The 26371-nt window shown below is 41.9% G+C and overlaps 1 protein-coding gene across 2 annotated transcripts in view; it reads right to left on the bottom strand.

The window, feature by feature from the left end:
- Positions 1–26371, bottom strand: part of RASGRP1 (RAS guanyl releasing protein 1) — a 76285-nt gene that overhangs the window by 32629 nt on the left and 17285 nt on the right. The window lies entirely within an intron of this gene.

Here is a 26371-nt window from a genome sequence, read left to right as displayed (position 1 = left end):
GCAGAGATTTCCTTCCACTGCCTCTAGCACCACACATCCCTCCCTTCTCTGCTTTTATCATCCTACTGCATTCTCCCCTTCCCAAAATGTCCACTTTGATGTTCATTAATCACCCCGCCTGAAAAGTGGCAGAATCTTGGGAAAGGAATAAAATTTGCACCAGTACACGAGTCTCTGTTGGAAGCAGAGGCACATACAGGTTTTGTGGGGCCTAAAGTGCGTATAATTCAGGAGGGGGGGTCCCATCTGGGGTCAGAGTAAAAAAATTGTAGTCTTAATAGCTTATAGATAAATGACCTTACTTTCGCAATTTTTACAGAAACGTATGACCATCTAAATCCATTTCTAGGGCTCTCCCATGGACTTGGAGGAGCTGTGAAACATAAGCTTCCCTAGTTTTTTGGGCTGTGTATCTCTGGATGCAAACAAAGGAGGAAGACTATGGGCAAACATTACATTTGGGGATTATTGGTGGGTTACAGGCAGCCATGATTCGTATCAAAGAGCATGGTTAGCTAGGTTTTCCAAATCCTGGGTGGTAGCAACAATAAGATGCATTCTATACACTGGTGTTGGGTATAAAGATTTCCCTTAGAGTGGTTTCCAAAATATTTTCAACAGTTATGGCATGAAGTATTAGAGGCTGTGCTGGTTATTTGCTGCCAGATCTCTTTGTCCTTCACCATGGGTTGCATCACCATGGCCAGCTAGCTTCCAGCTGGGTTCAGCCATTGGGAGGCATCAGAAAGAGATGAAAGGAGAGAGAAGTCAGGATATTTTTTTTCTCAGGCACCACTTGCCTGACAGTAGCTACAGGTCTCCTTGGTGGATGTTCACACTGGTTGGTCCCTCCTTCAGGACTCCAGCTCTCACTGGGGTCTGACACTACTCATCTCCCTTGGCCCTTTGGCCCTAATGCCGGCAATGACTTCCGGCTGTTGGTAGTCTCTGGGTGCAGCTCTCTAAATCCACTCTCATCTCTGTAAATAGTTCCTTCAGTAAAGTGTGGTCATTTAAACAAACCATGTGAATTCTATTCCCGGCTGGGAACTTGAATAATTCAGGGTAAAGTATCAAATGAAAAGAATAAAATATGAATTGGGCTTGATCATTGGATAGCTTTTTAAAATACATTATATAAAGGGTTGTCATTGTCCTTTGTTCCAAGTGTACCAAATGGTAAATGAAGGACGTAGTGCATTTGGGCCGAGGATTCAGAAGTCCTGCCTCATTCTCAAAGGATGACCTGAAGTCATAGTTCATTGAGAAAATGTAAGTAAACTAAGAGGACCACGCACTTCCCATCACCAAACCCACCAAATACCCGCACTCTATTACTCTTACTGCTTGCTTTCCATTTCCAAGGAAGGCCTCTCAGGAGCCAACGCTGCCACTGTGCTCTGGTCTCCTCCTTTCTCAAGGACTTTTATCCTGCCTTTGTCCACTTTCTTTCCTGCGTAATAAACTTTTCTCTCTCTCTCCTGATTTACATCCATTGGCATTGAACATGCCCCATAGTCTCCTATTTAAAACAAAATGAAATAAAACAAAACCTTAAATCCATGGCTACCTCTCCATGTCTCTGTTCTCTTTTTCATTAAAACTTCACTGTCATCAATTTCTCACCTCCTGTTCATTTTCAACCATTCTACTTTGACTTCTAATTCTATTATTCTACTACACATTTTACTTTCAAGGTCACCAGCCAGCTCCACATTGCCAAATCCAATAGTTTATGCCTCTGTCCTCATCTTACTCTATGACTCAAGTTGCACTCAACCCAACTCAACCCACGTTGACAACTCTCTCTTTCCCAGCACACTTTCTTCTCCTGGCTCCCATAACATCACACACGCTCAGCTTCTCTCTCATGCTCTTCTGTCTTCTCTTCCTCTGCTGAGCTTTTAAATGTCACCATGCTCTGTGGCTTACTCCTCCCACTTCTTTTTTTCTAACAATTTTTAAAATTTAAAACTTCTTAAATTTCAAATTAGAAAAAAATGTAACTATTTTTCTAAGTGAACTCATCTAGTCTTTTGGCTAAAATACTTTATATATGCTGACGACTGTCCGCCTTACATCTTCAGCCCTGAGTACCAAATTAGTATGTCCAACATCCGACTTGGCAAATCCACTCAGACGTCTAATTTCAAACCTAACTCATCCAAACAAAACTCTTGACCTCTCCCTGCCCCATTGCATTCCTCCTCCACTCTTCCTCATCTTAGGAAATGGCACCACCAACTATCCTCTCAGTCACCCAAACAAAAAACCTAGCAGTCATCCTTCATCTCTCACTTTCTCTCACATTGAACCCATCAGCAAGTCTTGACTCTACCTTCAAAAGTGTATCACAAATCCGTCCATTTCTCTCCATCCTTGCCATCTTATTAGTTGTAGCCATCACCACCAGGCAATAACCTAATTGCCCTCCCCGCTTCCACTTGTGTCCACCTACAATCGATTTTTTATACAGAAGCCAGGAGCACGTGAGCTCCTAAAACCCATACATCAGGTCATGTGCTTAAGACACTTTAATGGATTCCACGATACATGTATTAAACCATTACCTCCATGCTATGGCCAATGGAGCTCCACAAGCTCTGTCCCCTTTACTATTTCCCACTTCATTTCATACCACATTGCTCCTCTCCCCACCTGTTTGTGCCTTGGACCCTCCAAGTTTATTCCTACCTCATGGCCTTTGTATTATTTCTTGTAATATGGTCTTGCTTCCCGTGGCCCATTCATGTCAGTTAGGCCTCAGCTTCAATGTCACAATCTCAGAGGTCTTCCGTAAACTACCGAAGGTAGCCATTACCCTGCCTGGGTTTCTTCATAGCTCTAACCATTATCTGGAGTTATTGTTTCTATTTGGTTAATTTTTATTTTCTGAGTTGCCACTAGAATATAACCTTCATAAGACCTGAGTCTTGTTCTTTTTTCCCCACAACCGTCTCTCCAGGGCCTAGAACAGGGCTGATACATGGTAGGTATTCATTAAACATCTGTTGAGTAAATGAGTGGACTGTATCAAATAGAGGACCCCTTAACTTTTCACATGTCTTGGATGTTGAGTTCACTTTTATCATTAGCTATTTCATTGATGATATGTAATATACATACTTATTTTCTTCTTGGCCAGTTTACAAAAGAATCTCAAGGTTAAAACTTGACAAATCATTTTTATGAAGTATTCAGCTAGCCTGGTTATAGTTCGGTGGATCTTTCATTAATTCCTCTAAACTTATACTCTGGGGAGGTAGGGTTAGTATTGCTATTGCTGTGTTTTCTAGCCCACACAATTGCTGTATTAGTTATCTCTTACCACAAAAAAATCTGCATAACAAACCACCCCAAAACTCATGTATTTTTTCTCAAGTGTCTGAGGCATGGCTGGGGGTTGGCTGAGATCGGCTGACCTTTGCTGGGGGTCCTGCCCTACATGCCCCCAGCTTCCTTGGACCTGTGGGCTAGCTGAGATATGTTCTCTCATGGTGGTGGAAGGCACCAAAGTCCCACTGGAAATATCCAAGGCCTCTTAAGCCTATGCTTGGAACTGGCATGCTGTCACTTCTGGCTTGTTCTGTTGGCCAAAGCAAGTTATACTGCAGAATATCCAGTCAAAATGGAAAAGATCACTGACACAGAGAAGGCAAAAAATTGGGAGATGGGGGCATAATGCAATCAACTCTACTACAGTTATGGGGAGGTAACTTTTAAATTCAGCATCTGAAAATAATAGTTTTTATAATGCAGCTTTCCTCACAGAAGTAGTAGCATTCATATTCCCATATACTACGGTAAATGGCAGGAGAAACTGTGAAATACATTTGTAGCATATGCATTAGAATGTTCAAAGGAGCTATGGACACAGTCGCAGGCTTATTCAGTATGAACAGTATCTAAGACTAGTGATCTCAATTGTTCTTTGTGGCTGGTTAGCCTCTTTCCATGGATGCTCATATATTAGGGAAAGGGGCTTAGAAGTATCCTGGGTGAGACGAAAACCAAGTCACATAGGGAAGGAACTAAATAGGCTTGCTATGGATAAGACTCGGGAGAGAGATTAGAGTTGTCTTTAAATATTTGGAGTGTTATTTGTGGGAGAAGGTTTAGACTTGTTCTGTGGGGTCAGCAGAACCAGAGAGGATGAATAGAAGTTACAGGAAAGAATGGGGCACAACATGTGGCAGGAACGTCTAACCACCAGGACTGCCCAACAAGGGAAGCATTCCCATCACAGAGGCATTCGAGAGGAGGCTGGAGAGGGACACTTCATAAGCATGACTGTAACTGGCAGAGCAGCTATTATTTACTGAAATCCTATGAAAAATCCCAGGGCCTGGGCTAAGCACTTGACAAAGCTATTTCTAATTTTCACAACAACTCTGCAATGTTGGTATTGCTCACTATTAACAGCGGAGGAAATTAAAGCCTGGAGAGATCAGGTAACGTGTTCTAGGTCAGAGAGACAATGGGTAGAAGGGCTTGGATCTGGCTCCAGGTCTGTTTGGTTCCCAAACCCCTGCTCTGTCCACTACAGTCGCTGCACGCTGTGTAACCATTTATCAGGACAAGGAATTCAAGTGTTAAATGAGGGGGCTAAAGTGGATGAGCTCTCAGATCTCTTCCACTCCTTAGGGCTAAAAACAAAAAAGATGCCACGGGACATTAGATTGGAATCGATATGCATTTGGAAGAGTAGCTTTTGTACTTGGGTGACTTCTGACAAACTCGGGTAAGCGCTGGATGACTGATACTGACCACTGACGTTGCCTTTAAGAGAAGGTTGCCATGCCTCACATTCGCAATCCTATTCACACTCACTTGTACCTCACACCTCCTCTTCCACACAATTGCATGATGTTTCCCTACTTGAGCTTATTTATCCTCACGTGCTCTCTGTGGAGTGAGGGCTGGCCAACGGTCATGCTAGCAGGGGATGAGTCACTCAGCAAAGGGAGGCAGAGGCGGGGTGACAGAAGAAGCACCTCTGCACTGAGGTCGAGAAGCCCCTTCTTGGCTTTCCTTTTTCAACAGGAGAATGTCTTGAGTATTCACATGCCCTCTATCCCACCACCATCTCTCCCCCGTATGACCTTCAACTTCCATGTGACCTCATGAGGTTGCATTCCCTTCCTGTCCTCATCTCCCAGAGCACCTACCTCTCTTTCTGAGGGGAAAAGTCTTCTTTTGAAAGTCAGCTTTCAATGTGGGTAGTCAAAGGGAATCTACCCTCCCAGACTGCTGGGTGTTATTTTGATAAAATTGCTGTAAGCTGATTTAAATATTTCAATGAATAATTTTATTTTGATTGCATCTTGAGGCTTTTAAAAAATGCTGGGTATCACACTAAAAATTCTAATAAGTAAAAGGTGCAATGCATAATAAAATATGCATATTTTCTCGTTACCATCTGCTTTTTCTTACACTTCAGAGGAAGACTTCTTTAAAGGGTTGAAACCTCAGTGGGGTATGAAATGTGAAGTGACATACTCTGTCACTTGATTTAGGAAGTAATGTGTGCTGCTATAGAAGTATACTAAAGACCCACCCAACCTGTGAACCATTTACTCCACAGAGCAAACAGAAAAGTCATGTGGCGCCTAGAAAGTCATTTGTCTATGAAGCCATGACCCATTTTCCATAATTAGACTCAGTGGCAGCAATAGCTACATTCCATGGAACCATAGAATCTTGGGGTAGAAAAGACTTTAGGCATCTTCCACCTCGACCTTCCATCCGATCCATTATCTCCCTAACTATTTCAGCAACTTATCATTTTACTGCCATTAAAAACAGTTTTGGACACAGCGAACCAATACTGATCATTAATCGACTCTGTGCAAGGCATTGTCCCAGGTCCCCAAGCAGATCTGAAGCGCTCCAAGAAAACCCATCACGGAGGAGCTCACGATCTAGTTGGGGGAGTGAGACACACATCTGAGACACCGAACAATATCCGGCAGCAACTGTGAAGTGTGAAGCCATGCTGAGTGGTGGTGAAGTGCAGAGAAGGGAGAGACGCCATGCAGTGTGGTGGTTCAGGAAACGTCTCTTGATAGCCGTGATAAGGTGACCCAGAACTTCAAGATTCAAGAAGCCATATGGTCCAACCCTCTTCCTCTAAATCGGCCTGCACACTCTTTTTTCCTTTCTGTGGTTTCACCTCAAATAAGCTATTTGTTTCTGACAGCGATGCATTGCTCCCTGATGTTTAGAATCCCGTGAGAGCCAAGTTGCAAAGGGCTGCATTCCAGGCCCTGCCCGTGCTGGTGAGAGCTGGGGAGACTTTCCTACAGTAAAGGCTTGTCTGGGGCATGAGGCAGAAACAACTTGCTGCAAAATGGACATAAAACATTTCCAACACCAGAGAGACTCCAAAACAGTCTTTTCTTCTCCTTTGTTTTGGTTTCCATGGCAATCTCTTGACGTGTGAAGGGATTTTGAATGTACCAAAGGCAGAACATCAGAAATTGGTGTACTGAGAGGAGGGAGTCTGTCAGCGTTGGGGGCATGACACAAAAGAACAGGTCGGTGCTCTAACCTAAAGACAACCATTTTACTGTGAGGTGAGGTGTCCCACCCAGTTCCTTATAAACCCAGCCCTGCTCCTGGTGCCTCTGGGAGAACCTGGTATATCACACCAAGCCGATGGTGTGGGGCCAGCCACATGAGTGAGAAGGTGTATGTCTAGCTAGAATATTTTCTATTCCTTGGCCCAATACAGTGTCCAGGAGCTCTGAGTATCGTGGTTACAATTAGCTTTTAACCATCTATCGGTAATGGCCGGGGGCCCCATGATGTGGACAACACACAAGTCTCAATGTAACCATGACCTGCAACTTCAAACTTCTGCCACAGGACCTTAAGCAGTCTTAAAAAAGTGGAAAGGGGGCCAGTCAGGCTCACCTCTTCCCTCTGCTCCCACCTAACCTCTGGGGGTGATGATGGCCAAAGCCAGGGACTCAGAGAAGGGGAAAGCCTGGCTCCTCGAGCCCTGCATAAAGGGGATTTGGTCTAACCAGGCCTCCCTCGACTCCTGTCCCAGAGACCAACTGGGGAGACACTTGGTGAAGGAAAAGATCCCGTGCTTTCTCCCTGCATTCTACTGATATTTATTCACTGTCCTGCTGGGTCAGAGTGGTGGAGCGGGGACCAGGGGTGGGCGAGGGGCAGGTGTTTCAAGTGGCACAACATCTAGATACACGCATGCAGGTACCGGCACGGACACAAAACGTGCACCTGCACACACAAACCATCCCCGAAGCAAGCCAGCCCTGGAGGACCACTATTCTCCTAGATGAGAACACCTGATAGCTGTACATTATGTTTTCATAACACTTAGGTTCAGCACAAGCAGAGTCACCTGTGCTGAACCTGAGTTGTACAACTCTGTGTGGCAGTAGGGACCATTGGCTCCATTATAAATATGAGGAAACTGAGGTACTGTGACTTGGCCACCATCCCAGGGCTGATGAGTGGAGGCTCCTGGACAGGAATGGCCATCTGGTCCCCAGCCCAGGGCCCTTTCCTTGGCACCTGCCACTTCTTAGGGATTAGGAGATGAGTGGGGTGAAGATTAGTTCTACAGGGAAAAGCTCTAACTTACAGCCATTCATGCCACAAACTGAACTTCCTACCCACCCTCCACTTCTTTCTCCCCAAAAAGCCCTACACCCATACAGACCAACCTCTTCACCCTTCTCACTGCAATTCGGTACATATACTCTAAAAATCTCTCTGGAGAGCTGAACCCTTAAAGCCATGGCTTTTCCCGACACCACCACAAGGCAGCTATTCCTGTCCTCAGTTAGCTAGGACAACGAGAAACCAGAGAGCCTGTGAGCCAGGGAGCCTGTGTGGGTGAAAACAAGAGCTCCGCTGGGGGCTCGAGTCCCTGTGCTGGCCCACCTCCCCCCCACCCCCCCTCACTGCAGCAGGCACTCTCTCCACCCCATCAGCCAAACCAGGCATCAACAGGAACGTCCCTCCCTGGGCATGGCTTTGCTTCTGAAGCGTGAAGCGCTGTGTAAAGGATGACCTAGATTTTTTGGATGAGCGACTGCGATCTATAAATGTCTAACCAAGCGCATGAATTGCCTAAAGTGAAAAAGAGCTTTTAGCTGTGTTGCCTCTGCTGAGCAAGAGAGCTGGCCTTCCTTGGGAATTGCCATCTCGACTGGACCTGTCACATCTGAAGAATGAGGGGCCTGAAAAGTCGCAAGGGCAGCTGTCCTCTTCAGTTCTGCAAATTGGACACAGTTCTGGGGCTGGGGGTTGAGGGGCGGGGCTGGCACTAAAAGACAAGGGGAAGGAGGAGAAATGACAGGTCCTGGGCAGACCCAGTGATCCGATTCTGAGGTGACAACGATGCTATGACTTCAAACCCTCAGAGCCATTATTGAAAGGTAATGTCCACTGGACACCCTGGGACAGCTGCTTCTCTGGGGCCCATGGAACTCCATGGAAACAAATAAAATTATCTGGCTGAGAAGTTAAGTGGCAATTTGATTGTTGGTGACCCAGCCTGGCTGGCTTACCGTGATCATTCCCCACCACAGCACCATAGGAATGTGCCTGGTAGAGGGCAAACCCTCCCAGAGGACACAGAGCGGCCAGCTGGTGGCCGGGAGAGAGGTAAGCAAAGGGGGAGTGGGCCAGGAGAAACAGAAATGCAAACAAAACAGGGAAGAAAATCTGGGGCGCCGTTCTTTCCTTGCTCACTAGCGCACCTTCCTCTGGCCTCATTCTTATCTGTTCAATTCTGGGCCTTTTTTTGCATATTTGTTGACAGACTGAATAGGTACTAAGAAGCAACTCGAGGAACTTCCCAAATTCTCACATAGTGAAATAATACAAGGCCTCGCGGAAACTGGTTAGCCTCAAATTCAGCCTTCTTCACAAAGTTTTTCTCAATGTGACTGGATCCTAACAGACCTACATGCCTAGATAACTTCATTCCAGGGCGTAACAGGACTGAAGCCGTTGGTGTATGTTGACATAAAATAGCAATACACCAAGTACAGTCTCACCACAAATTGTGCTTTCACCATAAAAACTGTCATTGGTTTATAATTCTCCGCAGGGAACAGTCCTGTACCAAAAACATCATCATATCACCATGAATGGTACAAGTAACTGAGCAATGTCTTGTAATCAAAAGTTATTCTGAAAGTCTCCTCTCCCCTTCTTTGTTTGTAGTTTGATTACATTTGATTAAATATAGAGAAATGCTTAGTAAACTGAGGCACAGCAACAGTGAATTGTTCTTATTTCTCTTGCTGGATTTGGGACATGATTTTGACTTTCTCCTTGCTTCAGCTAGCCTAAATAAAACTATGATTTTTCACGAAACACTGACTATAACTAAAACTCAAAGAATGCCTGTCTACTGTGTTTGTGACTCCGTCTGTGCCAGATTGGACTTGGCTTCCCCTCACGCATGGTTCCACTCCGTGGCAGAGTTAGTTGGGGGCCTTCAAAACTTCCTTCCAATCCTAGGTTTTAAGTGCACCCCCCCGAGACCTTAAGACGAAAGGATTTCTTAGAGTTTACTGAGGTGCTAGAGAGAAATCTGCGTAAGGACCTGGCGAACAACTCTGAAAGAGAGACTTGCGTGGCTGGGTAAGGAATCTCTTACTATCAGAAGGAAAGACGAAACTGTGCTCTACTAAGGAGCCAACAACTGGATAAGAAGGTTTCAACACACCCAAGTCATGAATTGGTGCTGTGTCACCGTCTTACAGAAAGAGTCCAAATGCACCACTGAAACTCACAAAATTGATACCAGTTGGGAGAAGGAAGAGCCAAGAGAAATATGAGGTAGTTGAGGGAATGCAGCATCTGATGAGAAGAAATTAACTATATTCAAAGGTTAGCCTGATTCTCTCTCCCTCTCTCACTATCTGTCTTTCTCTGCTGCTCTCTTTTTGTTTACATACAATGGAATGCTTCCTGCACAGAAACAGTCTTTACGTGTATTAACTCTATGAGACAGGTGGTATTACTGTCATCTGATGATGAAGAAACTAAAGCAAAAGGTAACTTTCCCAAGTTCCGCTATTAAGTGGCAGACCTGGGATTCGAACCCAGGCTGTGCAGCCTTGGGATAGCGCTGATTGTTTCTGAGCCTCAATGGGCTCATTTGCAGAATGAGAGCTTGACAATGTCCTACCCCCATCCCTCCCAGCAGAGAGAGAATCAGGAGATCAGTCAAGATAAGACAGAGCTTTGATATCTTTTAGGGAGAACAAGGGCCTGAACTGAGTCCAAACCACTGTGATTTCTGATTGACTTGTGGGTCCCGAATATCTAGGCTGCCTGACAGTTGTCACGTAGGCACACGAAACCCTCCCTCTGTTGTTAAAGCCCTCATAACGTACATGTATTAGTGCTTTCTTGCTGCGTACCCTACCCATGCATGTTAGTGCATTTGAGCCTCAAGACAACTCTGGGGGGTGGGTATTATGTTTATTCTTTTATAGGTGAGGAACCGGAGAGAGAGGTGAAGTGACCTGCCTGAAATCACACAGCTCCTGAGTGCCAGTGTTGGGACTTGAGTTCTGGTCCTCTGACTCAAGCCCCGCCCTTTCCACAGTATCCCAGGGCTTCTTGCTCTGAGAGCTGTGAAGATTAAAGGTACATCCTTTACCTCAGCACTAGAATACTAGCAACAGTGTCACTACCTTTCACTGAGCATCCCATGTGCCAGATATGGGCAAGGCCATGTTACAGACATTTTCTCTAATTGTTACCACAGCTCCACGCGGTAGGTATTTCTCTGTGTCACACGTGAAGAAACAGACGGAAGAGAGGTCAAATAACTCATCAGTGGTCCCACAGCTAGGAAGTGGCAGGAAAGGGCTGCAAATTATTGTCCTGGTTACTTTATCATTCTGATTCTAGGGTTTTCAGTCTATGACAGTCCTGGGGATCCTCAAAGGATAAGAAAAAGGGTGTGTCTACTTCCAATCATTCCTTCTGTACACATTACACGGGGGCCGTGTCCTTCACTTAAATCACCATATATAAGAACAGACATCAACTAGCAACCACTTGATAAACACAACAGCAGCTGCACACTTACTATGAGTAAGAGCTAATGCTTTTGGAAGGAAGAAATAGCTAAGGATGTGTATTCCCAGTATCCAGAGATGTTAGGGGACGCGGGGAGCTGAAGGTGAGGAAACTAGCACAGTTTTTAAGAAGAAAAGGGAAAAAGAAGAATCAAGGAACTCTATGGACAAAATAGGAACTAAGGAGTAGACTGTTCTTTCAATCTATGTTAATGTCACTGGCATTTAATTTCATTTACAGATCAGCCCCTTGATACACAATGAGAATCAGAGATTCACATGTCTTTAGGATTCTGACTTTTAAGGTCATTGTGCAATAGAACAAGATGTCTTCAAGTGAAAAGAAAAAGCTTAATTAAAGTTCAAAAATCCTGTTCTGGGCTTTTGGGCTTGATTAGATCTTCCAAAATTTACCAAAAAAACTGACATTTTCAGGACCGAAATGATGCTTGAAGCTGATATCCTGAGTTTCTGTGGAATCTAACAGTTCTCCAATTTGTTGTGTCCTGTTCAACTGATCAAAACCTCCTTAGTCAGCTCCTAGGAGCCTGTTCTGAGCAGAGCAGAAGGGAATGCTGAGGGCAGGGCCCCCAAACCCTCACACTAGCCTAGGAAATCCCACAACCACCTGACATATTTGCATAACATTTCACAAAATATTTTCCCACATATGATCTCATTTGAACATCATAACATCCTTGTGAGGGAGGTAGGGACTATATCTATTTTACAGATGAGAAAGTTCCTACAGGGCTGATGTTCAATGTGTCCAGTTGCATCTGTTCACTTTGACGGGGGCCTGTGCCGCACCAGTTATTAAATATTTTGAATACCACCCCAATAAACAACTGGCCCGTGGATAATACCACTACCAAGTGGCAGAGTTGGAGTTACAGGCTTGGATGTTCTCTCCACAAGTCCATGGTTCTTGTTCAAAGAGCACTGTGCTAGGTACTATGGGGGGTGCAGAGATAACCAGGATCCCGTCCTAGTAAGTGTCCAGAAGCTACCAGCCACGTTACAGTAGAGAATACAATAATGGCCTGGAGGGAGGTGCAAACAAAACAGAGGCAGTATGGAGGAGGCGGCAAGCCAGATTTGACAAGAAGAAATGGCTCAACCTTCATGAAGAGGTAGCATTTGAGGTGGGCCTTAAAAAAGAAGAAGAAGGGGTCCAATTTTCACAGACTAAGATGGAGGTAAGGGTATTCTGGGTGGGGGAGAAATGGTTTCTACTTTCAGATGAGAGAGTTACAAGTATATTCGGGAAAGGATGTAAAGTCCAGTTTGGTTGAATCAGAAAGCACTCGTGGGGCGGCCAGTTGGCTCAGTCGGTCAGAGCGGTTTGATTCTCACATGGGACAGTGGGCTGCGCCCTTCACAACGAGATTGAAAAAAACAATGATTTGACTTGGACCTGAGCTGCTCCCCCCACAACTAGATTGAGCACAACTTGACTTGGAGCTGATGGGTCCTGGAAGAATACACCGTTCCCCAATTTAAAAAAAAAACGAGGAAGAAAGAAAAGAAAGCACTTGATAGGTAGGGAGAGAAGTGTGGAAATGTAGATCAGGGGCATACTGTGGGAACCTCACATAGTAAATTGGGGAGTTGCCCTTACTCTGATCTTTGTCTTAAAATTCTACAAAAACAGACGGTCTATAGAAAAAGGAAAGCAGTAGGCCCTCACCTAGTGTTCAGGTTGTTGCATGTTACGACGTTAGCCCTAAGGGCTCTTTTCAAAGTAGATCATTTTTAAAGAACTTTGAACCTTATTTTAATTTCTACTTTTATATCTTTCCCTAACTGCATAGCCCCTCAGAAGACACAGCCACCACAGGAAGGCTAGAAAGTGTGTGAGGGTGTATGTGTGTGTACGTGTGTGCACTTGCTGCTACAATGAGGTCATATCACAGTATGAAATAGAGGTTGGATTTTGTTGAATCCAGCTAATTTTGTTGTTATTTAGGAAGCTCGGCCACTTGCAGTTATTTTTCCTTCCTCACTTTGCCAGCATGAGCATCTTAACCCTCCACTTCCTTCCCTGTCCACACTCTTCCCCGCTAGCTTTAGAAGCTGAGCAACCAAGTGGAAGGCCATCCATGATGACAAGGAGCAACAACTCTAGGTCTTCCCAGATCTGTCACCGAGTTACTGGATCACTCACATTCAGACAAAGTCAGATCCCAAACCTGGACAAGAAGTCAGCAGGATGGGCTGAAAGTTGGCAAGGCTTTGGCTTCAGCTGCTCGGCTAAGAGCTTTATCCCACTGGGGTAAATACCATAATTTCATCTTTGGTCCCTCATCTACACCACATAGTACATCTACCCATGATCCATGCTAGTGATCTAGGAAAATTATAACCCTGTAGCCAGTCCAGAGAGGTCTAGAGCAGATTGTGAAGTAGGCCAGGACTTCACTACTTTCCCTGTTGGTGTGTTTCTTCCCTTTACTTCCCATCTTTCCACACACCTCGTGATTGCCTATGGAAACCATAGGAAAGATCTACCTGTGCTAAGGTGTTGGAGACATCAATATTCTTCAAGTCATATTTGCATAACAATAGTCATTCTGAGAGGAGATAACAATGAAAAGAAAAATTCACAATTTGGGGCTTCAGTGGGTAATTTTTTTTTTCTTTTTCTAGTTGGGGGGGGGTGTCTTAATTTAATAGAGTCTCAGGGGGGAAAACAATCATTTCACATCTCAGGATGAATATGTTCAGGCTTATCCAGAAGCAAATAAACATGTTAAATCCGACTGACTTTTCAAGACCTCCTGGGTGGCTGAAAAATAAAACGAAACAAAAAACAAGCTAAACACCCCCCACCCCCCCACCAAACAAATTCCAAGTTCATATCTCATACCTATCACATCGAGATACCCAGGAATGAGGCAAAGAATTCTGTATTTTTCAAAATCTCTCCAGGGATCTGATGATCAGTCAAGTTTGATTGGGCTGATTAGAACATGTAGTTCATTCCATGCTCTGGGGTAGGTGTACGAGCTACTACCAGACCCAGGGAAGATACTTCCGATTTCAGAAATCAGTGGGGGAAGTCTTTCAGTTGTTTCCAGGGCTAGACACAAGGGAAGTACTTAACAAATAGGTGATTTGCTGCCAACATTACAGGCTCCTTGGTGGGGCTTAGTTAGTCCCAATTTCTAAAGCGCCATCAGAAATCAGTCTGGGATGAGCCAGAGGAGCACGATCAAAGGAAATTGGCCTGCGTCACACGGGAGTTTTCTACTGTATTATTAGCAAAGCTCCCTTCTCTCTCGGGCCTGCACAGCCATACTCTGAGGTGATGCTTTATTCCTGAAGCCAGAGGCCTTGGCCCTTCATACTCTCCAAAATAATGATATCAGGTCTCCGGTGGACTTCCCAGGCTCTCCTGGTCACGGATCTTTGCCTACCCTGTTTCCCCGAAAATAAGACCTAGCCGGACAATCAGCTCTAATGCATCTTTTGGAGCAAAAATTAATATAAGACCCGGTCCGGCTAGGTCTTATTTTCGGGGAAACACGGTGTGGTATCTGGGCAGTCTTCTCTTTCCCCTCTGCCTCTGGTAGCCGAGAAAATGTCCACTGGGCTCTATCACTTTGCTGGCATTAATGAAGGGATACCAAAAGCTCAGTTCTGGGGATGAGCCTGTTCGACATTGTTTGGACAGGGCCATTTTATCCAGGACATTAAAACACTTCCCTTTCCCTTTCCCACCATCCAACTCTTGGGACTTTCACCACTGAGAACACTTCTGCCAGAGAGAGGATCCACCGGAGGACTGAATGCTAGTTATTTTACAGCATTTCAGCAACTCTGGTAAAACAATTGGAACAGTTTTAAAAGGATGATTAAAATGTGTGGGTACTTGATAAATTTCAATACACCCCTCTTCTGAACTGCATGGTCTCATGAATTAACTTTCAAGTAATTTGCCATTTCACCTCTTTAGTTCTTGGGGGTGTTCCAAAGAATGTTTCATTAGCAGCAGGTCACCTGACTACAGAAGGACGTTCTTTTTGGCAGGTTTTTATTTACTCCCCATGCCTGCCCAGCAAGTCATCAAAGGCGGCTGTGTTTTCTGATACTAAACATTTTGTGCCTCGGCTCTTTGCCCTCACGCATTTGATCACACACATCACAGTGTAACCCAAAGAATTAAACCAAAAGTGAAGCAGAAGTTAGTCATCTTCATCTGTCATCTGCTGCTACCTTGAAAAGTCTTGCTCCGCCTTCTAGCAAGCGCTACCACATAGGCATGGACTGTGAAAAAGAGATTTCCCCTCACTTACAGTTCCTACAGAAGGAACTCAAACCAGTTTTTTTGGTAGCCTGCATTTTCTGTCTTACTGAGTCCAGTGAAAGGCAGGCATCTCATTGTACAGTTTGATGTCTTCTGACAAATACATACAGTCAAGTAACCCAAACCCCTCTCCAGAGCTAGCATATTTCTATGACCCAATAAGTTCCCTAATCTTCCCAGTCAGTTCCTCCAACACCACTCCACCATAAAACCGTTATTCTTGTTTTTAAAAAACATAGACTAGTTTTAACTATTTTAGCACTTCATATAATTGGAACACACAGTACGTATTTTTTCTGTAATGCTTCTTTCATGAAGCAAAATGTTTTTTGAGATTAACCAATGTTAATTATATCAGTGGTTCATTCCTTTTCATTGATGAGTAGGTATGCTGCTGTATCAATAATACTTTTATTCTTTCTGATGTCAAGTGATATACGGGTTGTTCCAGTTTTGAATTTCTATGGCTAAAGCGGTTACGGACATTCTTGTACAAGTCATACTGTAGACATATGCTTTCCTTCCTCTTACGTAAATACCTAGGAGAGGAATTGATGGCTCATAGGGTAGGTGCATGTTTAACTTTATGAGAAACTACTAAGCAGTTTCCAAAGTGATTGCATCATTTTACAATCCCATCAGTAATGCTTAAGAGTTCCAGATGCTCTACCAATTTACCAACAGTTGGTGTTGTCAGTTTCATTTCAGCCTTTTCGATGGGTGTACAGTGCAGTGTCATTGTGCTTATAATTCATATTTTCTAGTGCATAGTAACGCTGAGGATTTTGTTTATTTACATTTATGTCTTCCTTTGTGATATAAATATTTAATTATTTTGTTCATTTTTAATTGTATTGTTTGTTTTTTTATTATTGAGTTGAAGAAGTTCTCTCTACATTTGAATGAAAGTTCCTGTCAAAGTTATATATTACCAAGTATTTTCTCCCATTCTGTGGCTTGGCCATTCATCTCTTTTATGGTTTTTTTAACAAGGAGAAATTTTTGATTTTCGTGAAGTCCAATTTATTAAATACATTATGTACTGTAAGTCTTTTGCATCCTATTTAAAAATATCTACCCCAAGTTTGCAAAAATTTTCTCCTATATTAGCTTCCAGAAGTCTACTGCTTTAATTTTATATCCAGATCCCTGATTCATCTCAAATTATTTTTGTGTGTGGTGTGAAATACAAGTCACAGTCATTTTTCTCATGGGTATCAGTTGTTCCATCACCATGTGTTGAAGGGACATTCCTTTTTCCATTGACTTGATTTGGTGCTTTTGTTGAAGATTAACTGCCAATATATGGAGGTATATTTCTGAACTCACTGTTCTGTTCCACTGATACATTTGTCTATCCTTATATGGTCTTGATTATTATAGCGCTATAGTAAATCTTGACATCATATAGTGTAAATTTTCCAACTTCATTCTTCTTTTTCAAGACAGTTTTGGCTATTTCAGTTCTTTTCATTTCCACATAAGCTCTAGATGCATGGCCTGAAACTCTAGGTTTTTTTCTTTTTCAGTTTTCTCTTTCTGAATTATTGATTTACCTTCAAATTCACTGATTTTTCCTTTTTCAGTGTCCAGTGTTGTATTAAGCCGATACAGTGAATTTTTCCATTTGGTGTATTTTATTTTTCACTGCTAGAATTTCCATTTGGTTCTTTTTATTGTTTCCATTTCTCTGTTGAGGTTACCCATCTGCTTACCTTACTTCAATAGCTGTTTTAAATTCCTAATGGACTAATTCCGTATGGACTAATTCTATGACGCAATATTTGCATCAACTCTGAGTTCATTTCTATTAATGTTATTTCGTCTGGTTATGGATCACATTTTCCTGCTTTTTTATATCTTGTAATTTTATATTACATACTATGCATTGTGGGTATAATGTTGAGGCATTTAATTTACATAAGCCTTAAATTGATCTTGTCAAGGCTGGGATTTAGGTTTTGTTAGTGTGGGTCAAATGTAGCTCTTATTGTAACATCTCTCCATTCTGGCTGGTTGGACTGTGATATGAGACTTCCTCTGACTCACAGACCCCCAGTAACTATTTGGTGTCATGGAGTATTACTATATTCAGACACAGTTTAGTATTTGGCCAAAGACTCAAGGCGATCCTTTTCTCCAGTACCCTACTCCACAAATTCCAGCTATCCCAGAAGCCCCGAACATGAACTCTGTTTCCTCTGCCAGGCAAGATGCTGCTGTCTGAGATCTCGTTCCCTGTACCACAATTTATAAAGTGCCCCTAGGCAGAAAGCCAAGATGTATTTTTGAGTTTATCTCCTGCCTTTTCATTTTATCCACAATCACAAGTCTGTCCTGTTTTCTAATGTCTGAAACTAGTTGCTTCACATATTTTTTCCAGTTTTATAGTTGTTTACAGCAGGAAAATAATTACAATACCAAATATTCCATTATGGTCAGAACTGGAAGTTCCTGTTTTGATGTTAATACATTTATAAATGGGAAGTTACAGTTTTTTGCTGAAATTTGAATCCATTTAAACTTTTTATCTGTCCTCTTGCAGGTAAATAACTCGTATTAAATCTTTAACGCTTAACATTCTCAAGATATACATATGCTTAACACCTTAATATATATTAAGACCAAGAAGAAAGAAAAGGCCACCTATTTTTCTTTTGTTCGGGTGCTGTCACCTTATATCCTCATAGATTTTATTTCTTTATTATTTCTTAACTATTTATCTCCTCTGTACTCATCCAGCCTTCCATTCCTATCTTAAAACCCAAAAACTAAACCTGAATTTAACAATACCCTGGAGTCTAGTATTTGGTCACATCTTAGTCTAAGATCTTGATGCCCAGAACATCAGCCTACCTTTGGGAAATTCCTTCCCTGAATTCCATGTGTGACTTTAGAGAGAAATGTCCCATTCTTAGATTACTCCACTCATGTGACCACAGTTGCTTGGTTCAAGCAGTACCTACCTGCCCCCATTTAAATCAAAGTTCTTCGCTGGCAATTTTTTGATTGAACTTGAGGAAAAAATATTACATCTCTAATGGTTAGAGATACAGAATTTGTAGCTGTTAGCGCCACATTCCCTGTCCATGGAGGAAACAAATCTTGGTGAAAGAGAATGATTAGCTGACAATCAGAGAGAAGCAAGTCAGAGAGAGAAGACAGGAGATAGAGGGAGGGAGAAGGAGAGGGAGAGAAAGAGTGGGAGGGAGAGGGGGACAGGGAGGAGAGGGAGGGGCAGGCAGAGGAAGAGGGGGAGAGAGGGAAACAGGGAGGGAGGGAGTGAGGGAGGAAGGGAGAGGGAGAGAGAGAGAGAGAAAGAGACAGAAAGAAGAAAGAGGGGGACAGGGAGGAAGGGAGGGAAGGGGAGGGGGGGAGAGAGAGAGAGAGAGAAAGAGAGAGAGAGAGAGATTGAAATACCGTGTTCCCCCGAAAATAAGACCTAGGTGGACAATTAGCTCTAATGCGTCTCTTGGAGCAAAAATTAATATAAGACCCGGTCTCATATTATATTATATAAGACCTGGTCTCACATTATAGCAAAATAAGACCAGGTCTTATATTAATTTTTGCTCCAAAAGATGCATTAGAGCTGATTGTCCAGCTAGGTCTTATTTTCGGGGAAATAGGGTACATGCTAGCATCTGCTGATGATATTCTAGTCCCTAATTTCAGATGTCCCCAAGGCCTATAGGTATCCTGTACTCTTCCTGTGCTTCTGTTATATGAAATAGCTATATTCCTTCTAATAAATTCCATCAGATAGTTCATGCTGGATTTCTGAAAATGTCCTGACTAATATATTGAGAAATGAGAGGATTATTTTTGGGGGTCTTATTTACTGAACAGATATTAATATAGCCCAAATTCATGTAAAATTTAAAATGAGAGCACTGAGTTCATACCTGCTGTGTCTATTATGATAACATCCCAGTAATTTTTTGACACAGCTATTCCAACCAGGTATTGTCACCTTGTATTACCAGGATGTATTTTGGATCACTGACAGCTTGCATTATTAATCTGAGGGAGTAAAACACTAACAGTAATAATGACTGTTACTATTTTTGAGTGTCTCCTATGTAATGATGTTTTGATAGTATTTTACATAAATTCTTTTTTTCTACTAAGATACCTACTTCACAACAATAATAAAATATATATTAATGCTCATGTTTATAGAAACTGAGTCTCAGAAACATTAAGAAACTTGCTAAGGGCAAGAAGTTACTATGTGCCAGTGTTAGGATTGGACCTCAGAATACAATCGGGGTATTAATCCCTTCACCTGGAAAGTCTATTTCTATTAGTGCAATCTCAGAATATTTTAACTTTTTAAGAAGACACATGGCATTATTGGCTCATACTGAGTTAACAATCACTAAAATCTTTTGGTATTTTTCACATGAATGACAATCCACTTTTTCTCTATGCAGAACATACTCGTATATGAATCAATATTTTTAAACTTAAGTGCAAGACATTTATTCCTACTGACATGCTGTTTGTTAGAGTTCTTTGCTTTACCTTATTCATCTTCCTGAATTTTGCTTTTCATCTAAAGTATTTACTATTTCCATCATTGTGTCTAACAAAAACATAGATTGTGTTTAAGTCTGATGAACATGTCCAGAGCCACTCATAAATGCTTATACCTACAGACTGACATCCATCTAAGCTCACACCTGTATACACTCCTTGAGTATGATTATTAACCAGCTATAAATTTGTTTATCTGGATTTTTATGTAGCTCATATGTGCCTGTCTAACATTTTTTGAGCATTTACTTTTTAGCTTTATAACAAGTCTGTCAGGGTCCCACCCATATACTCTCAGGCCTTACCATTATAACGTATACCCACTCAACTTCCACCTGCCTGAGGGCTTTCTCTGGAAGCCCGTCCCACCTCAACAGGTGCATAAGGCAGGCCAGACACACTACAGAATTAACACCCCTTAAAAGCAGCCCTTAACCAGTGACTGATGGAACTTGTTATATAAATAACCCAGCTCCTTTGCCTTGGGTGGAACCGTTCTGATCTCTTCTACTCTGATTTCAGAGAATCAACTCACCTGACAATGCACCCTTTAGAAGCTGTGTTCTCTATTCCTCTATCAGTTTTTCCTAATATCATCTTCCAAATTAAGTATTTGTATTCAAATCCTTGTCTTAGGATCTGCTTCTGGGAAAACCCGAACTAACAAGTGTTGGCAAGGATGTGGAGAAAAGGGAACCCTTGTGCACGGTTGGTGGGATTGTATGAAATTGATGCTGCCACTATGGGATATAGTATGAAATTCCTCAAAAATTTAAAAACAGAACTTCTGTACAACCAAGAAATTCCACTTCTAGGTATTTATCTGAAGAAAATGAAAACAATAATTTGAAAATATATATATGCACCCCTATGCTCATTGCAGAATTGTTTACAATAGCCAAGATATAGAAGCAACCTAAATGTCCATTGATAGATGAATGGATAAAGAAAATATAGTCCATATATACAATGGAATATCACTTAGCCATAAAAAAGAATGAAATCTTGCCATTTGCAACAACATGGATAGATCTAGAGAGTATTATATTAGGAGAAATAAGTCAAACAGAGAAAGACAAATAATGTATGATTTAACTTAAAAGTGGAATCTAAAAAACAAAAACCAACAAACAAAATGAAACAGAAACAAACTCATAGATACAGAGAACAAACTGATGGTTACCAGTGTGGAGGGATGAGGGGTGGGAGAAAAGGGGAAAAGGACTAAGAAGTACAAACTTTCAATTATAAAATAAGTCACAAGGATGTAATGTACAGCATAGGGAATACCGTCAATCATATCCTGATAAACATGTATGGTGATTGATAGTTACTAGGCTTATTGTGGCGATCACTTTGTAAGGTATATAAATGTTGAATCACTATGTTGTACACCTGAAGCTGATATAATACTGTACATCACCTATAATTAAAAATAAAATAAGTAAATTTCCTAGCACTGATAAGATTTTTTTCAGCATTAGTATCCATTTTGTAAATGAAAAAACTGCAGTAAAACAACTAACTTATCTAAGGCCAATATTTGATAAACGGTAGATTCAGGATTTGATTCCAAAGACCATGATGCTGTGTGGCCTCCAATGGCCTCCTCTGTAATCCGATCACTGCCTTGCTGAAATCAGGCTTATTATAGCCCTGGTCTTTCCCCGTTCAAATTGGGTGTATATGTGGGTAAGATGGGGTGGGGAGGAGAGTATTACATTTTCTCACTTACTTCACTCCAACTCCCACCTCTGATAATAGGATTGAAGGTTAAAGTTTCTAGTTTTATTTCTTGTCATTCTACCAGACAAGACATTTCTACCAGAAATGCAACATCTCAGTGTTGCAAACCCCAAACAAGCCTAAATTTGATGTGGGATGCCAAGTACAGGACATGAATAAGTTATTTCAGTGGTATGTAACCAAAGCACCAATTTTTATTCTTCACTCTCCTATTCCCTCTTTAATACAAACATGACACTCTATTTCATCATCGAAAAAAATGAGAACAATTGATTCCTTTGAATTTTCTGTAATTCTTAATCATCTATTTTTCTTAGGTCTTGAGGACACTTTTCTTCTTAGGTATTAATATGGAAAAGTATAGATTTCCGGTCAAGATGACAGAGGAGGTAAACACTGTGCTTGCTTCCTCCCACAAAACCATCAAAATTACAAGTAAATCATAGAACAATTATCATTGAGAACCACTTGAAGTACAGCTGAACAGAATTCCTGTAACAAAAGAAATAAAGAAGAAGCCACATTGAGACTGTAGAAGGTATGGAGACACAGGGTGGGCAGGTCTCACACCCACGATGTGGTGACTAAGAGTCAGGAGAGATATCTCTGCTGCGGAAGACCCCCCTGAGGAGTGAACTGTCCCAGCCCAACACCGGGCTCCCCAGGCTGGGACACCAGTGCTGGGAAGAAGAGCGCGCATAACATCTGGTTGTGAAAACCAGTGGGCATTGCATCCAAGTGAGACGAGGGCTGCTGGAGTCCCAGGCACTCCTCTTAAAGGGCCCATGCACGGACTTATTCGCTGACAGACTCACTCACTCTGAGCTCCAGTGCAGGGACAGCAGCTCGAGAAGCACCAGGGACATACGGGGATGAAGTAAACTGACTAGCTTCAGGGAGAGAGCTGGAGGGTCAGGGCAGCTCTCTCTGGGGTTAGAGTACTGCCAGGCACTCTTGTTCCTTTGTTTAACTCTCCTCCCACTCGGCCTGCAGGCACAGGCAGGCGCCAAATATGAGCTCTCCATTCACCTGGCTAACAATGTTCACCCTCCTCTGGTGATTCCCTGAGTTTGGTGAGGGAGTCACCAAACTCCCTCATCTGCCCAAGTCTCTTCTAGCAGCTACTCCACACAAGCAAACTACCTCTCCTTGTGCTGAGGACTTTCCTAAAGTATCTCAAAGATCCCAAAACCCCAAACAAGCAGTGGTAGGCCTTGGTGTGCCCTGTACCTCTTGCTAAGCATTCCAAATCCTGGCACAAGTGATGACCAGTCTCAATTTGCATTATACTTCCATCAGGTGACCCCAAGACTGGCATTTATGGTGGCCAGTCTTGGTTTGGAACACAGCTTCAATTAAACAGCACAACTCTGACAAAAGTGGGGGCTGGCCTCAGATCATATTTTGGTGCCCACCAAAGGGTGCCAACCCCAGGAAAAGTAGCAGCCAGCCTTGGTTCACAGCATAGCCTTTCCCAAGCATCTCCATGCCTAAGGCAAGTGGTAACCAACTGCAGATCATTCTGTAGCTCCTACTAAGCAGTCCCAAGCTTGGCACAACCCATGGCTGACCATGGCCTGAATTGGAGTCCCTCCCAAGAGGCTCCAGAACCAACACACCTAGTGGCTGCCTTCAGATCACCTCACAGCACCACCCAGCCAGCTCCACAAATGACACGCCTGAAAGGCGGACTCGACTGGCCCTAGAGCCCCGCTGAAGTGACTCTTGTTCCATGGGTCAGCCCCTGCACAACAGCTCATCTACTGTAGTCACACCCAGGCCTCACAGTCAGTCAGCCTGAGACACAACCCCACCCACTGACATGCCAAGAGCAATGGAGGCTCAATTACAACACAAAACCCAAACAAGGGACACTCCTGGAACACTCAGCTCAGGTGACCAGTGAGACTTCCCCACTGGGCCACACAGGACACCTTCTACATCCGGCCACTCTGTCAAGATCAGTAGACATAGCAGATATACCTAATACACTGAAACAAACACAGAGAGTCAGCCAAAATGAGGGGACACAAGTCCCAAATGAAAGAACAGAATAAAACTCCAGAAAAAAATCTAACCAAAATGGAGACAAGCAATCTACTAGATGCAAAATTCAAAACGTTCATTATAAGGATGTCCCATGAACTTAGGGGAAGAATACATGAACTCAACAGAGATATAAAACATTAAAAAAAAAAGCAGTCAGAAATGAAGTACACAATAACTGAAATGAAGACTACATTAGAGAGAATAAACAGAGTAGATGAAGCAGAGGATTGACTCAGCAATTTGGGAGTCAAGGTGGTGGAAAACACCCAATCATAGCAGCAATGAGAAAAATTAAAAAAAAAAAAAATTTAAATGAGGATAATTTAAGGAGCCTCTGGGACAACACTAAATATACCAACATTTGCATCATAGGTGTATCAGAAGGAGACGAGAGAGAGCAAGGATTTGAAAACCTATTTGAAAAATAACAGAAAACTTCCTTAATCTGGTGAAGGAAATAGATATACAAGTCCAGGCAGTGCACAGAGTTCCAAACAAGATGACCCAAAAAGGCCCACATCACAGCACCTCATAATTAAAATGCCAAAGGTAAAGACAAAGAAAGAACCTTAACAGCAGCAAGAGAAAAGCATTTAGGGAGCTCCCATAAGACTATGAGCTGATTTCTGAACCAAAACTTTGCAGGCTAGAAGGGATTGGCACACAGTATTCACAGTGATGAAAAGCAAGGACCTACAACCAAGATTATTCTACCCAGCAAGGATATCATTTAGAATCAAAGGAGACATAAAGAGTTTCCCAGACAAAGAAAAAGCTCAAGGAGTTCATCACCACTAAACCAGTATTACAAGAAATGTCAAAGTGACTTTTTTTAAATAAGAAGATCAAAAATATGAATAAATAAATACAAGAAAGGAAAAACTTCTCTCTGACAGAGGCAAACAGTAAAGCAGTAGATTTGTCAACTGTAAAGTTAGTACCTACTACCTACTGGCTTTGTAAAAGCCAGTACAAAAGTTAAAAGGCAAAAGTAGGAAGATGATATATAATTACAACAATAAATTAAGGGATACACACAAGCACACACACACAATGATAAAAACATAAACATGGAAGGGGTAAGTAAATACTGTAGTGATTTTAGAATGTGTTTGAACTTAAGCAACCAGCAACTTAAAATATAAAACTTAAAATAGACTGCTGTAAACATAGTTTAATCAGTGTGAAGCACATGGCCACCACAAACTGAAAATCTACAAGAGATACACAAGAAATAAAGAGAAGGGAACCCAAACACACTACAGAAAGTCATCAGCACACAAGAGAAGAGAGCAAGAGAAAAAGAAAGGAACAAAGAACTACAAAAACAATCAGAACACAATCAACAAAATGATAATAACTACAGACCTATCAATAATTACTTTAAATGGAAACAGACTAAATGCTCCAATTAAAAGACATAGGGTGGCTGAAATGATTTAAAAAAGAAAAAGTTAGACCTGTACATTTATGCCTACAGAACACCTACTTCAGAGCAAAATATACACATAAACTAAATGTAAATGAGTGGAAAAAGATATTTCATGTAAATGAAACAAAAAAGACTTGGGTAGCAATAATTATATAAGACAAAATAGACTTTAAAACAAAAGCTGTAACAAGAGACTAACAAAGGCATTTCATAATGATAAAGGGATCAAACCAACAGTAGGATATAACACTTGCAAACATTTATGCACCTAACACAAGAGTATCTAAATATATAAAGCAAACATTGATGAACATAAAGGGAGAGATTGACAGTAAAACAATAATAGTATGGGGACTTTAACACCTCCCTTATATCAATAGACCATCCAGACAGAAAATCAACAGACAGAAGCTTTAAATGACACATTAGACCAGATGGACTTAATAGATATTTTTAGAGCATTTTACCCCAAAGCGGCAGGATATACATTCTTTTCAAGTACATATGGAACATTTTCCAGAAGAGACCACATGTTAGGCTACACAATGAGTCTCACAAAATTTAAGATTGAAATTATATCAAGCATTTTCCCTGATCACAATGGTATGAAACTAGGAATCAATTACAAGACGAAAACTAAAAGACACACAAACATGTGGAGGCTAAAGAAACATGCCATGAAACAATGAATGTGTTAACCATAGATAAAGAAAGAAATCAAAAGATACGTTGACACAAATGAAAATGAAAACACAACCCCAAATCTAGGGGACACAGCCAGTTATAAGAGGGGAATTCATAGCAATACAAGCCTACCTCAAGAAACAAGAAATATCTCAAGTAAACAATCTAGTCTTACATTTAAAGGAACTAGAAAAAGAAGAACAAAGCCCAAAGTAAGTAGAAGGGAGGAAATAATAAAGATCAGAACAGAAAAAACAAAATAGTCTAAAAAATAATAGGACAAAAAAATCAATGAAACCAAGAGCTGGTTTGAAAAGACAAACACAACTGATAAACCTTTAACTAGAATCATCAAGAAAACAAAGAGTGGGCCCAAATAAATAAAATCAGAAATGAAAGAGAAGTGACAACTGATACCACAGGAATACAAAAATGCTACAATTATATGCCAACAAATTGCACAACCTAAAAGAAATGGATAAATTCCTAGAAATGTGCACTCTTCGAAGACTGAATCATCCCATGATACAT

This window comes from Rhinolophus sinicus, linkage group LG03 (assembly GCF_036562045.2).
Source record: "Rhinolophus sinicus isolate RSC01 linkage group LG03, ASM3656204v1, whole genome shotgun sequence".
Taxonomy (NCBI): domain Eukaryota; kingdom Metazoa; phylum Chordata; class Mammalia; order Chiroptera; family Rhinolophidae; genus Rhinolophus; species Rhinolophus sinicus.
The sequence above is the reverse complement of the archived record's forward strand: the minus strand, read 5'-3'. Positions and strand labels throughout refer to the sequence as shown.